This window comes from Pogoniulus pusillus, unplaced genomic scaffold (genome assembly GCF_015220805.1).
Source record: "Pogoniulus pusillus isolate bPogPus1 unplaced genomic scaffold, bPogPus1.pri scaffold_63_arrow_ctg1, whole genome shotgun sequence".
NCBI lineage: Eukaryota > Metazoa > Chordata > Aves > Piciformes > Lybiidae > Pogoniulus > Pogoniulus pusillus.
Window position 1 is genome coordinate 601,695 of NW_026974713.1, and position 12,681 is coordinate 614,375.

General features: G+C 62.9%; 2 long non-coding RNA genes across 2 annotated transcripts; both read right to left on the reverse strand.

The window, feature by feature from the left end:
- Positions 1–908: 908 nt before the first annotated feature.
- Positions 909–8,330, reverse strand: LOC135174417 (uncharacterized). Its single transcript, XR_010301887.1, has 2 exons — positions 8,241–8,330; positions 909–1,397 (listed from the first exon to the last, which is right to left on the reverse strand). It is a non-coding gene; the product is annotated as an uncharacterized LOC135174417 (long non-coding RNA).
- A 1,180-nt stretch (positions 8,331–9,510) lies between these two features.
- LOC135174412 (uncharacterized) lies at positions 9,511–10,638 on the reverse strand. The gene is made up of 2 exons (XR_010301882.1): positions 10,301–10,638; positions 9,511–9,822 (listed from the first exon to the last, which is right to left on the reverse strand). It is a non-coding gene; the product is annotated as an uncharacterized LOC135174412 (long non-coding RNA).
- Between the last annotated feature and the right edge of the window lie 2,043 nt (positions 10,639–12,681).

A 12,681-nucleotide genomic window follows, 5' to 3' on the forward strand; every position in this document is an offset into this window, starting at 1 on the left:
GTCACCCTTCTCTGGACACCTTCCAGCACCTCAACATCTCTCTTGAATTGAGGGGCCCAGAACTGGACACAGCACTCAAGGTGTGGCCTGAGCAGTGCTGAGTACAGGGGCAGAATAACCTCCCTTGTCCTGCTGGCCACACTGCTCCTGAGCCAGCCCAGGATGCCATTGGCTCTCTTGGCCACCTGGGCACACTGCTGGCTCAGCTTCAGCTACTCTCTATCAGTACTCCCAGGTCCCTTTCCTCCTGGCTGCTTTCAGCCACTCAGTCCCCAGCCTGTAGTGCTGCTTGGGGTTGTTGTGGCCAAAGTGCAGAACCCTGCACTTGGCCTTGTTAAATCTCATCCCATTGGCCTCTGCCCACCCATCCAGCCTGTCCAGGTCCCTCTGCAGGGCTCTCCTACCTTCCAACAGCCCCACACCTGCTCCTAGCTTGGTGTCATCTGCAAACTGACTGCTGCTGGACTCAATCCCCTCATCCAGGTCATCAATAAAGATATTGAACAGGACTGGGCCCAGCACTGACCCCTGGGGCACACCACCAGTGCCAGCTGCCAACTGCATGTGGCACCATTCACCACCACTCTCTGGGCTCTGCCATCCAGCCACTTCCTGACCCAGCACAGAGTGAATCTCTCCAAGCCATGAGCTGCCAGCTTGGCCAGTAGCTTGTTGTGGCAGACAGTGTCAAAGGCTTTGCTGCAGTCCAGGTAGACTCCATCCACAGCCTGCCCCACATGCACCAGGCTGTCCTTGTGCTGGAGGCGTTTTTAGGCCTCCCTATTCTGTGAAGGAGAGATCTGCTTCTGGCCTGGACACTGGGGTGGAGGCTGCAATCAGATGGTCTGTGGGAAGAGAGCTGCCAGCAGCTGCTTGGATGGAGTGGAGAGCAAGGGGAGGAGGAGAAGAAAGGTGGCTGTGGCCCTGGTTGCAGAGTGCCTGCAGCTGGCAGAGAGCCTCTCAGCAGCCCTGTACAGCTGGAGGAAGAAGTGAGCTCCTGAGAGGCAGTGATCTGTGGCCAGTGCAAAAGCCCCACGTGCTGGAGAGTAAGCACAGGCTGCTGGCGTTGGGTCGCTGCCTCCAGGCTGGCTTAGAGGGCTGGGATGGAGACCTTCTGGAGATGAAGGCCTTCAGCTGTGGGTGAGTGCAAGGTGTGCTCAGTGCTGGCTGCCCCTCAGACACGCAGCAGCAGGAGTGTGCCATGGGCTGGAAGGCTCCCGATGGGGAAGGCTACTCCGCTGAGTGCAGCTACGCTGAGAACAGTCTCCAGCACAGGTGGGGATGGCAAGGTGAGCTCTGGCTGACCTCCTGGGGGTGAACATCTGCCTTGGCGCTGGGTACTGCCCTGCTTTGAGACAGAGTGAGCTCAAGGGGAGAGAGAGAAGGAAACCAGAGCCCTGTGGGTTGAGACAAGGAGAGTTTAATGCAAAGTAACTCAATGTACAGCACCTTCTGAGCAAGCAAAGCAAACCAAGGCAGCAGAACACACTCAGCAAACAAAGCAGCAAGTGGCAAAGGGCAGTGTCCAAGCCAAGTGAAAGAGACACAGACCCCAACCCAGAGAGTGGAAGAAAGCCCCCCAGAGCTGAACTCCAAGCCTCCCCACCCTCTGCTCCAGCCAGCACTTGTGCTACAAAGCTGGCCTGAGCAGCAGGGCAGCAGATTCTCATCAGCAGGCTGAACAGGCTGCCCCAGCTGCTCCCTGCCAGCCCAGAGCAGCACAGGTGTTTGTTGTAGCCTTGCTCCATCAGTCTCGGCCAAACCAAGGCCATGGCATCTTCACAAGACCTCCTCAGCTCTTTTGCAGCACAGCTTTGGGGGGCTCCAATTAAGACACAAAACTGCTGATGTGGCCTGGGTGCTGCAGTACCTGGGCCCTGAAGCTACTGAATCAGCTTGCAGTAAGCCAGGTGGCTCCCCTGCCGCTGGGGACAGCAGCAACAATGCCCTCAGCCTCTGGCGGCTCTGCAGGCTGCTCACTGCAGTCTTAGGGTTGGGGGTGCTGCACAGCACCCATCTGAGGAGGGGACTCAGTGCCCCCTGGCTGCGTTTGCAGATGGCACCACATTGGGTGGCAGTGCTGACCTGCTGCAGGGCAGGAGAGTCTGCAGAGGGATCTGGACAGGCTGCATCAATGGAGCAAGGTCAGGTGTAGGAGGTGTAACAGAGCCAAGTGTGGGGTCCTGCACTGGGGTCACACCAACCTCAGGCAGCACTGCAGGCTTGGGGCACCTGGGGGTGCTGGTGGCATGCTGGCTGAGCACGAGCCAGCAGTGATGGGGCAATACACACAGGCAGCAGTGCCTGTGGAAGCTTGGCACTCTTGGTGCTCTGCAGCCTGTGTTGGGTCAAGGGAGGCCCTCAGAGGTGTCCCAGGGCCATCCTCTGTGAGGAACAGTCACTTGGCTTTCCTCCCAGCCCACTGCACTTGGGGCTTTTGTCCTCTCCTTGCCATGCCAGTTCATGCAATGGAACATCCACAGCAGTGGCTCAAAGGTGTCTGAGCAGCATCTTCCCAGCGCAGCCACAGGTCCCTCTGTGCTGTGCAGGGGCAGTGGCTACAAGCAAGTCCAATTCCCTGGAGCAAAGCTCTTTGCTTTTGGCTCTGAGGGCACCTCCATGGTGCCCTCTGCTCCTGCTGGGGGAGTAGTTTTGAAGGTAAGCCTGAGGTGCTCTCAGTGCTTCCATACAAGCTCCTGTAACGAGGTTGCAGCAGCAGCAGCCACTGGCAGTTGGGAAGCAGCAGCTGCTCTCTGTGCAAGCTGCTGCTCGGTTCATGCATTGTGCACTGTAGCATTGCCTGCTGCTGAGCAAGGCTCTGACCCCTCTGCTGGCATTTGGCCCTCTGGCTGCAGCATGCACACTGCTGCTTCCCAAAGCTGCTCTGCAGCACTTGTCCTTAGGGTCTAGCTGAGCACAAAGCTCAGCTTTCATCTTTTAATCTATTGATGCAGCTCAGCTCAGTGGAAAATGTGTGCCTGGTGCCTGCAGCTTCTCCTTACCCTGCCCTGTGAGCTTCCTGAGGCTGTGTTAGCCTCAGCCTGATTCAATCTTCCCCTTGGGGGCTGCAACCCAGGCCCAGGCTGAATGCTTCCCACTCTCCAAACTGCTGTGCCACAGTAACAAAAGGTTCCCGGTGCCACAGCCCTGCCCTGCCTCCTCTGGGCTCAATGCCCAGCAGCAGAAGCCATTGCAAGGCAGAGTTGATGCAAAGGTTCCTTTGCCCCGGGGGCATTCAGGAGCAGCTCTACTCACAACAGCTATAGTTGAGCCTTATTTGCTTGGCCTCAGCCCCTGCTCTTACCCTGCCTCCTGCAGCCTGCGACTGCTTCTCCGTGGCCGAAGCAGCAAAGTGGGGAAGATCTCAGCGTTGTGCTTCATTCCCTATCAGCATTCCCAAGGGAGTCCCCAGCAGGCTTTGGCTGGGCTGCACCGCAGCCAGGTGCTTGCAGGCGTGGGGGCAATGCCTCTGCTGCAGAAACCTGCCCCTGAAATCTGAACTTTCTGCCTTGCAGTCAAACAGTGAGGAGAAGGTTCTGGAGAGCTGCCTCTGCTTGGCAGGACACTGAGCTGCTCTTGTGCCAGTGCACTGCAGTGCAGCCATGGGCTGTGGCGGCTGCCTCACTGCCTCCATGCATGGCAAGGTTCAATAACAACCTCACTGGCTCCAGAGTCTCAACGTGGGCAGTGCCGCAGGGGCCAGAGCAAGAGCCGTGACAGAATCGCTGCCAACTGCACAGCAGCAGCTGCGTGGGACAGAAGGCAGCAACAGTGCCTGCTGCCGGCAGCTTCAGCTCTGCAGAGGCTGAGGTGGAGCCGAGGCAGGCGGCAGCACAGGGCCTGGAGCTCAGCTGGGGCAGAGTGGGAAGAGCTGTGCCAGAGCAGAGCTGTGTGCGGGCAGAGCCTTTGCTGTGCCCTTGGCTCCTCTGCCTCTCTCGGCCCTTTCCTCCTGCCGCTGTCTCTGCCCCCACCCCCTCCCCTCTCTGCCCCCACCCCCTCCCCTCTCTGCCTCCTCCCTGCCCCCTCCCCCCCGCACCCCCCGCCCTGTCTAACTCCGCCCCCAACCCCCACCTAACTCCGCCCCCACCCTCCCACCTGCCTAACTCCGCCCCCACCCCCCTGCCTGTCTAACTCCGCCCCCACCACCCCTCCTGCCTAACCCCGCCCCCACCGCTCCGCCTGCCTGACTCCACCCCCACCCCCCACCTGCCTAACTCCGCCCCCACCCCCCTGCCTGCCTGACTCCGCCCCCACCACCCCCCCGCCTGTCTAACTCCGCCCCCACCCCCCTGCCTGCCTAACTCCGCCACCACCCCCCGCCTAACTCCGCCCCCAGGCCTCCGCCTGCCTAACTCCGCCACCACCCCCCCGCCTGCCTAACTCCGCCCCCACCCCCACCTGCCTAACCCCGCCCCCACCTCCTGCCTGAATAACCCCGCCCCCACCCCCACCTGCCTAACTCCGGCCCCAAACCCCGCCTGTCTATCTCCGCCCCCACCCCCGCCTGTCTAACTCCGCCCCCACCCCCCGCCTGCCTAACTCCGCCCCCACCCCCCCGCCTGACTAACCCCGCCCCCACCTCCTGCCTGAATAACCCCGCCCCCACCCCCACCTGCCTAACTCCGCCCCCAAACCCCGCCTGTCTATCTCCGCCCCCACCCCCGCCTGTCTAACTCCGCCCCCACCCCCCGCCTGCCTAACTCCGCCCCCACCCCCCCGCCTTTCTAACTCCGCCCCCACTCCCCCGCCTGCCTAACACCGACCCCACCCCCCGCCTGCTAACTCTGCCCCCACCCCACCTCCTGTTTACTCTGCCCCCACCCCCGCCTGCCTAACTCCGCCTCCACCCCCCGCCTGCCTAACTCCGCCCCCACCCCCCCGCCTGCCTAACTCCGCCCCCACCCCACCGCCTGCCTAACTCCGCCCCCACCCCACCGCCTGCCTAACTCCGCCCCCACCCCCCCGCTTGCCTAACTCTGACCCCACCCCCGCCTGCCTAACTCCGCCCCCACCCCCGCCTGCCAAACTCCGCCCCCACCCCTCGCCTACCTAACTCCGCCCCCAACCCCCACCTGTCTAACTCTGACCCCACCCCCCGCCTGTCTGACTCCGCCCCCACCCCACCTCCTGTTTACTCCGCCCCCACCTCCCGCCAGCCTAGCTCCGCCCCCACACCCCCACCTGCCTAACTCCGCCCCAACCCCCGCCTGACTAACCCCGCCCCCACCCCCTGCCTGTCTAACTCTGACCCCACCCCCCGCCTGCCTAACCCCGCCCCCCGCCCCCCACCTGCCTAACTCCGCCCCCACCCCCCCGCCTGCCTAACTCCGCCCCCCCGCCTGCCTTACCCCGCCCCCCGCCTGCCTAACTCCGCCCCCACCCCCCCGCCTGCCTAACTCCGCCCCCCCGCCTGCCTTACCCCGCCCCCCGCCTGACTAACCCCGCCCCCACCCCCGCCTGTCTAACTCCGCCCCCACCCCCCCCGCCTGTCTAACTCCGCCCCCACCCCCCGCCTGCCTATCTCCGCCCCCACCACCCCCCGCCTAACTCCGCCCCCACCCCCTCGCCTAACTCTGCCCCCACCCCCCGCCTGTCTAACTCCGCCCCCACCCCCCCGCCTAACTCCTCCCCATCCCCCACTTGCCTAACTCCGCCCCCACCCCCCCGCTTGTCTAACTCCGCCCCCAACCCCCGCCTATCTAACTCCGCCCCCACCCCCCACTTGCCTAACTCCGCCCCCACCCCCACACCTGCCTAACTCTGCCCCCACCTCCCACCTGCCTAACTCCGCCCCCACCCCCCGCCTGTCTGACTCCGCCCCCACCCCCCCGCCTGCCTAACTCCGCCCCCACCCCCCCGCCTGTCTGACTCCGCCCCCCCTGCTGCCTTACTCTTCCCCGACCCCCCCACCTGCCTGACTCCGCCCCCACCCCCCCGCCCCTCTCTCTGACTCCGCCCCCCCTCCCCGCCTGTCTGACTCCTCACCAGACCCCCACCGGGTGGGCGGTAGGAGGCAGAGAGGAGCAGGGCAGGGGCTGAGACAGGGGCAGGAAGAAAAGGGCCGAGAGAGAGGCAGAGCAGCAAAGGCAGCAGCAGCTCTTTCCCTCTGCCCCAGCTTAGCTCCGGGCACTCTGCTGCCACCTGCCTCTGCCCCACCTCAGCCTCTGCAGCAGCCCTGCTGTCCCCCAGCAGCTTCCCTCCCGCTGCTCCCCACCGCTGCCTAGGCCAGCACAAAGCTCAGCTTTCAGCTTTTTCATCCAGTCCTGCAGCTCAGCTCAGTGCAAAATGTCTGCTGCTGCCTGCAGCTTCTCTTGACCCTGCCCTGTCAGCTTCCTGAGCCTGGGCCAGCCTCACCCTGATCCGCTCTGCCCCTTGGGGGCTGCAGCCCAGGCCCAGGCTGAATGCTTCCCACTCTCCCAATTAAACCCTCCAGCTCTCCAGAGTAACCTTTTGTTGCTGTGGCACAGCCCTGCCCTGCCTCCTCTGGGCTCAGTGCCCAGCAGCAGAAGCCACTGCAAGGCAGAGTAGATGCAAAGGTTCCTCCACCCCTGGGGCACTCAGGAGCAGCTCCAGAGTTGAGTCTTACTTGCTTGGCCTCAGCCCCTGCTCTCACCCTGCCTCCTGCAGCTGCTGCAGCTCAGCTGAGGCCAGCAGCCTGCGACTGCTTCTCCGTGGCCCAAGCAGCAGAGTGGGGAAGATCTCAGCCTTGTGCTTCATTAGCAGTGGGGAGAGGGACATGGAGTCCCCAGCAGGCCAGGTGCTGCTGCCTCTCACTCCTGTCCTTGCTCAAACCTGCAGGGGGCCCAGCAGAGCGAGGGAGGTTCCTCTCCCTTCCTACTCCACTCTGCTGTGGCTCTGCAGAAGGTGAGGCTGGAGCAGAGGCCAGAGCCAGCACAGGGCCTGCTGATCAGGTGGCACAGACTGGCCAGGGCTGTGCCAAACCAGAGCAGTCTTCTGGCAGAGATTTTGTTGTGCTTTTTCTTTTGCCTTCTTTCTCTCCCACTCTTTCTCTGCCTCACTTTTTCTCTCCTGGTTGGTTTTTGCCTTTAGCATTGCTGCTTTCTTTCCCTCTCTTTTCACCTGCCTCAGCTCTGTCTCCCTGTCCTGTCTCCAGCTCTGTCTCAGCTGGGCTGCTGCTCCTTGCTCCTCCAGACCACAGTGGCCTGCATCCTGCTGCTTCTCCCTCTCACGGACACTCAGCTGCCATTCACTCTCTCTCCCCATCCCTGGCCTCAGCTCTGCCTCATCCAGAAGCACCTCCAACCTGCAGGCAGCAGTTGGCCTTTGCCATGTGCCCATGCAGGCAGCACAGCTGTGCCGTGCTCCATGGGCCAGCAGTCAGTGACAGCAGCCAGCACTGCCCCCAGCACCACACCCCACACGCAGGGCCTCAGCTTTCCCTGAAGGCAGGCAGAAAAGCCTTCCTGCCCTCCCAGGGGCACTGCAGGCAGCCTGCACCTGCCAGGCCCTGTGCAGCTCTGGAAGCCCAGGGGCTGATGTGCAGAAGCACCTTGCAAGCTCCAGTGCCAGGCCTGGCTCTGCTCGCAGGCAGCTCCCTGCACGGGGGCACAGCAGAGCTGGGCTCAGCTCCGCTTCCACTCAGGGGCACTGCTGGAGAGCAGCACACAGCCAGGCCTGCTACCTTGTGCCTGCCCACGGCCAACTCTCTTTGCCACGCTCCAGCCAGGAATGCCTCCCTGCAGCTTGCCATTGAGGCCAGGTCCTCCGGCTCTGGGCACTGGCAGTGAGTCCCTTCTTGGTCCTGGACGTTCATCTTGGGAGGTCTGCTCGCTGCAGTATGGAGCTGCACCTTCTGGCCAAGGCATCCACAGGCACTGGAGCAGGAAGGTGAGCACAGTGCAGGCAACTAAAGAACTCCTGTCACGCTCTAGGCCTCCAGGGGCAAACACCCAGCAGCACCAGAGCCCAGGGAAAGCCTGCAGCCAAAAGTACCAAATCCCTGTCCCACAGCACTGCCTCAAGTGCTGCCTGAGCTCCCAGCCTCGGCCCTGCTCCAAACTGCAGCATCCCTGCCAACTCCTTCACAAGGATGCCATTGCCTGGCACTTGCTACCATCTCACCACACAACTCTCAAAGCCAGACAGCTGGGCAGCAGGCCAGGAGAGCAGCCTCCAGGCAGCAGAAGAGAGGAACTCATCTCTCCCAGGCTCTCCAGGAGCACCTTGCCTCCAAACCACCCCACACCAACCCCCAAGCAACCAGGCTCTGACTGGCTTACCGAGGCAGCAGCTTGCAAGTCTTTATGAAGGGCTGCAGTGCTCCTGGCTTGCTCCTGGGCTGTGCTGCTCAGCCTGCAACGTTCACCTTGGACCCTGACAAGCAAGCACAGGCCTCAGCACAGAGGTGCACAAGAGCACAAAGCCCCAGAGAAGCCTAGGACACAACCTCCCCTACAGCAAAAGCAGCTCTGGCCACCCTGTGCTGCCTTGCTGGGACACAAGAACACAGAGGGCAGAGCCTGGCTCCACTCTGAGCTCCTCACCGCTGCAGGCCTCCTGCCAGCTCTTGGACAGATGCAGTTCCCCTGCAGGCATCCTCCAGGTGGGTTCCTGCAAGTTCTGCCTTGGCTTCTGTGCTGCTTGCACTTAGGAACTGAGCTCCTCCTGCTGCACCTCTGGGCTCAGTCTCTGGGCAGTGACTGCGCTCCCTGAAGCCCAGGGCATGGCTGTGCTGCCGCTGCCTGCTGCTAGGAGAGGAGGCTCAGTGCTCAGCCCGGACACGCCGTCCTCACAGGGGCTGCAGCTGGCAGAGCACAAGGAGAGTGCCCAGCACTCAGCTGGGCTTGGATCCAAAGGAGCAGACTGCTTTGGCTGGCACACTGACTCTCAAGGGTTCAGGCTTTGCCCTGGCCCCTCTCCAGCATCTACACTGCTTTCCTAGGCTGCATCCAAGAGCCTGCCACAACACTCCTCCTCTAGCAAGGATGCTGAATTTCACTCTGCAGCCCCTGCCTGGCTACTCAACACACCTTGGAATTCCTCCTGCTCCAAAGGGACCTTGCAACTCCATCACAACCCTCTGCTCTGCCTACTCTTTCTCCAGCAGCACCTGCCCTGCTGTGTCAGACCCAGAAGCAGTGCTGGGAAATAAATACACCTGTCCTTCTGCTCCAGTTATGGACAAAGGGACCTCACTCTCAGGCACCTCTCTAACTGCAGGCCCCAGGCTCACAAAACAAAGCTGAGTCACTCCCAGGTCACTCCCTCTGCTCTTGGGGCACAGTTGGCTCGAGTGCACTCAGACAGCTGTAGGGCAGCCACCTGCTGCCAAGAGAGAGGCTTTCTCCATACCTTAGCTTCAGATCTCTCCAGCTCCTCCTTGAAACTGACATTCTCCCTCTGCAGCTCACTGCTCTTCTGCTGCAGGCAGCTGCTGGAAAGCTTCTGGGCTTCGTGGGAGGACTCTGCCAGAGGCTGCACTCTGCCAGCGTGCACAAGCTCCTGCTGCAGCTGCAGGACCTTTTGTTACAGAAACGGAGTTCCATGAGCAGGGAGAGGTCAGGCAGAAGCACACAGGAGGAAAGAGGCTTTGACTCAAGGCACTGTGTCATTACCTGGCTCTTCAAAGTGCTCAGCAGAGCAGGGCAGGCGATTCTGCCCTTCCACTGCACTCTGCTGTGGCTCCTCCTCACCTGCTGCATCCAGCTCCCCAGCACAGGGAAGGCATCAATCAGCTAAGAGCGGGGCCAGAGAAGGCCACAGGAGGAGACAGGGAGCTGGAACAGCTCTGCCACAAAGGAAGGCTGAGCTACAGCTCTTCAGCTTTGCCTGAAGCAGGCTGCTGGGGGATGTCATTGCAGCCTTTCAAGGGAGAGAGATGGAGAGAGAGACGTTAGCGAGGGCTGCAGGGACAGGACAGGGCCTGTACGTGGCATGGGCAGGAGCTGGGGGCTGCAACCGTGCAGCTGATGGATGGAGGTTCCTCTCCCCTTCCAGTGCCCTCTCTGCAGGCAGAGGACAGCAGCAATGGTTTGCAGCTCTACTGAGGGCTTTCTGCTTGAGGCTCTGCCCCTTTGACTCTGGCCTGACTCTGAAGGACGCCAGGAATGTCCATGGCTCATCTGAGCCCCTCAGAGTTCAGGGATCCTCTAAGGGGCTATGGAGAGGCCGACAAAGGCAGCCAGAGCCTAGCCCCAGCTGGGAAAATCCCCTGAGCTGTGCCCGTGCTGCCCTTTGCCGGCTCTGCCAGCCGAGGCCGTGGCAGCTTTGCCACGGGGCACTGCCCACCCCCACTGCTCCTTCGCCCCCAGCCTCTGGGCGCCGACTCTCTGCCACTCACCTCTGCCGGCTGGGAGAAGCAGAGGCGATGCAGGCTGCCGCCGCTGGCGTCTCGCTGCTGCTGGGCTCCACCGGCAGCCACCGTCGCCGAGCACCGCGGCCGGACGCAGGCAGGGCTCGGGGCGGCTCCCGCCGGCGGGACGGAGTCGGACGGCAGCCGCCGAGGGCCGTGGCGAGGCTCGCCTGGGCCGGGCCGGCTCTGCCCCCGGAGCCGCTGCCAGGCGTCTCAAGAGCCTCGCTCGCCGCCGCCTCTCGGTGCTGCAGGCTCCTGCTTTGCTCCCCTGCCTCACTGGCGGCTGTGGGGCTGAGAGGCTCCGAGCTTTGCCCTGCCCTGGCTCTGCGCTCTGCAGGCAGGAGGAGGCAGTCAGCTGAGCACACAGCACCAGCATCAGCCACACAAACTCCTCTGCCCGGGAAGGGGCCTCTTGCTCAAGGGCCACAACGGCGGCCAGCGGCGCCCACAGCGGCGCCCACAACGGCGGCCAGCGGCGCCCCACAACGGCGGCCAGCGGCGCCCCACAACGGCGGCCAGCGGCGCCCCACAACGGCGGCCAGCGGCGCCCCACAACGGCGGCCAGCGGCACCCACAACGGCAGCCAGCGGCGCCCCACAACGGCAGCCAGCGGCAGTCAGCAGCTCTTCGCCTCACCACCGTGCTCCGGCGGCTGCACTGCGCCCCGGCTGCTATAGCAACAGGGCCGCGGATGCGCAGCGGCACTGTGACAGCAGCAGGGACAGAGAGGGGAGTGCCCAGGGTGGGGCAAGAGAGCAGACAAGGGGCAGAGCCCACCCGGGCCCAGAGCGGAGCGGGGGCTGCCTGCGCACCCCCTGCTGCAGCTCGGCCAGCCCAGGCCTGCAGGCTGCTCTCCACCAGCACCCCCAGGGCTTTCCTGCAGGCAGCAGGACCCCAGCACACTCCCACCCAGCCTGACATAGCCCCCGGGGCCCCGGCACACGCCGCCCCCAGGCACTCACCGCAGCCGCTCCGGTCCTGCTCCGCTGCCAGCTCCCGGCGCCCCTCTCCGGCTGCTTCCTCCGCAGCACTCTCCAACGGTGCCGCCGACCACGCCCCCCGCGCTGATTGGTCAAGGGCCGAGCGCAGCCTCCCATTGGCTGTGGAGCGCCTCACGCCCCACCCGCTCCCGCCCCCGCGGCCAGCCCCTCCCCGCCCCTCCCTCCCGCGCTCCGCCCGCTCCGCGCAGCGCCCCCTGGGGGCTGCAGTTCTGTGCCCGGCCCAGGGAGGAGCTGGAACTGCTGAGAGGGTCCAGAGGAGGCCACCAGGGTGAGGGGAGGGCTGCAGAGCCTCCCCTGCGGGGCCAGGCTGGGGGAGCTGGGGCTGTGCAGCCTGCAGAAGGGAAGGCTCCAGGGAGACCTTAGAGCAGCCTTGCAGTGCCTGAAGGGCTCCAGAGGAGCTGGGGAGGGACCTGTGACAAGGGCTGGGAGCGCCAGGATGAGGGACAGTGGCTCTGAGCTGGCAGAGGGGAGAGTGAGAGTGGAGGTGAGGAAGGAATCCTTGGCAGTGAGGGTGGGCAGAGGCTGGCACAGGTTGCCAGGGGAGGTTGTGGCTGCCTCCTGCCTGGAGGGGTTCAAGGTCTGAGCGAGCTGTGCCGGTGGGAGGTATCGCTGCCCATGGCAAGAGGCTGGAACTGGATGATCCTGAAGGTCCCTTCCGACCCAGCCCATTCTCTGCTTCTCTGCCTCTGTCCCAGGAGCAGGCTGTTGAAGGAAGCTGCCCAGCAGCGTGGGTTCTGCAGAGCAGCAGCGTTTGCTGTCCCGCAGGGCGGCCAAGGGCTCTTGAGGAGGCTTTCTTCAGCTGGCTGCAGGCAGCTCGGTGATTCACTGTTTGATTGTCTCCAGCCATTAGGAGGATGTTGCCTCCTGTGCTTGGCTTCTTCTGAAGGATTCTTTGGCAACTGCTCTGTGATGGCTGCTAAACGGCGTGGAGCAGGGATACAAAAGGGAACTCTTGCTCCTCTGTGCCACAATTGCCCTAGGGGGAGAGTTGGCCAAAGGGACCGATCCTTTCTTGGCTGCCTTCTTTCTGAAGGCAAACCTAATGTTTGTCCTTCCGTTCTTGAAAGGCTTCTCCTGTTGAACACAATTTAACACAATTATAATGAGGTGACTCAAGAGCAGAGAGGTTAAAGATGAGCTTCACATGGTTGCTGTAGCTGCTATTTCATTTACAATTTCTGTTGGCTGTGGCATTTTTGTCATGTTAAGGGAGAAATACTGAAAGCATTTCACATGTCACAGATTTTATGAGCTGTCTTCTGTAGAGCTTGTCAAGGTCTTACTCCTCTTGATGCATGTTTCTTTGAGAGTCAGTCACTGCTTGGAACCTTGAGGTTTGGACACTTTACCTATGTCCTGGTGTGCACC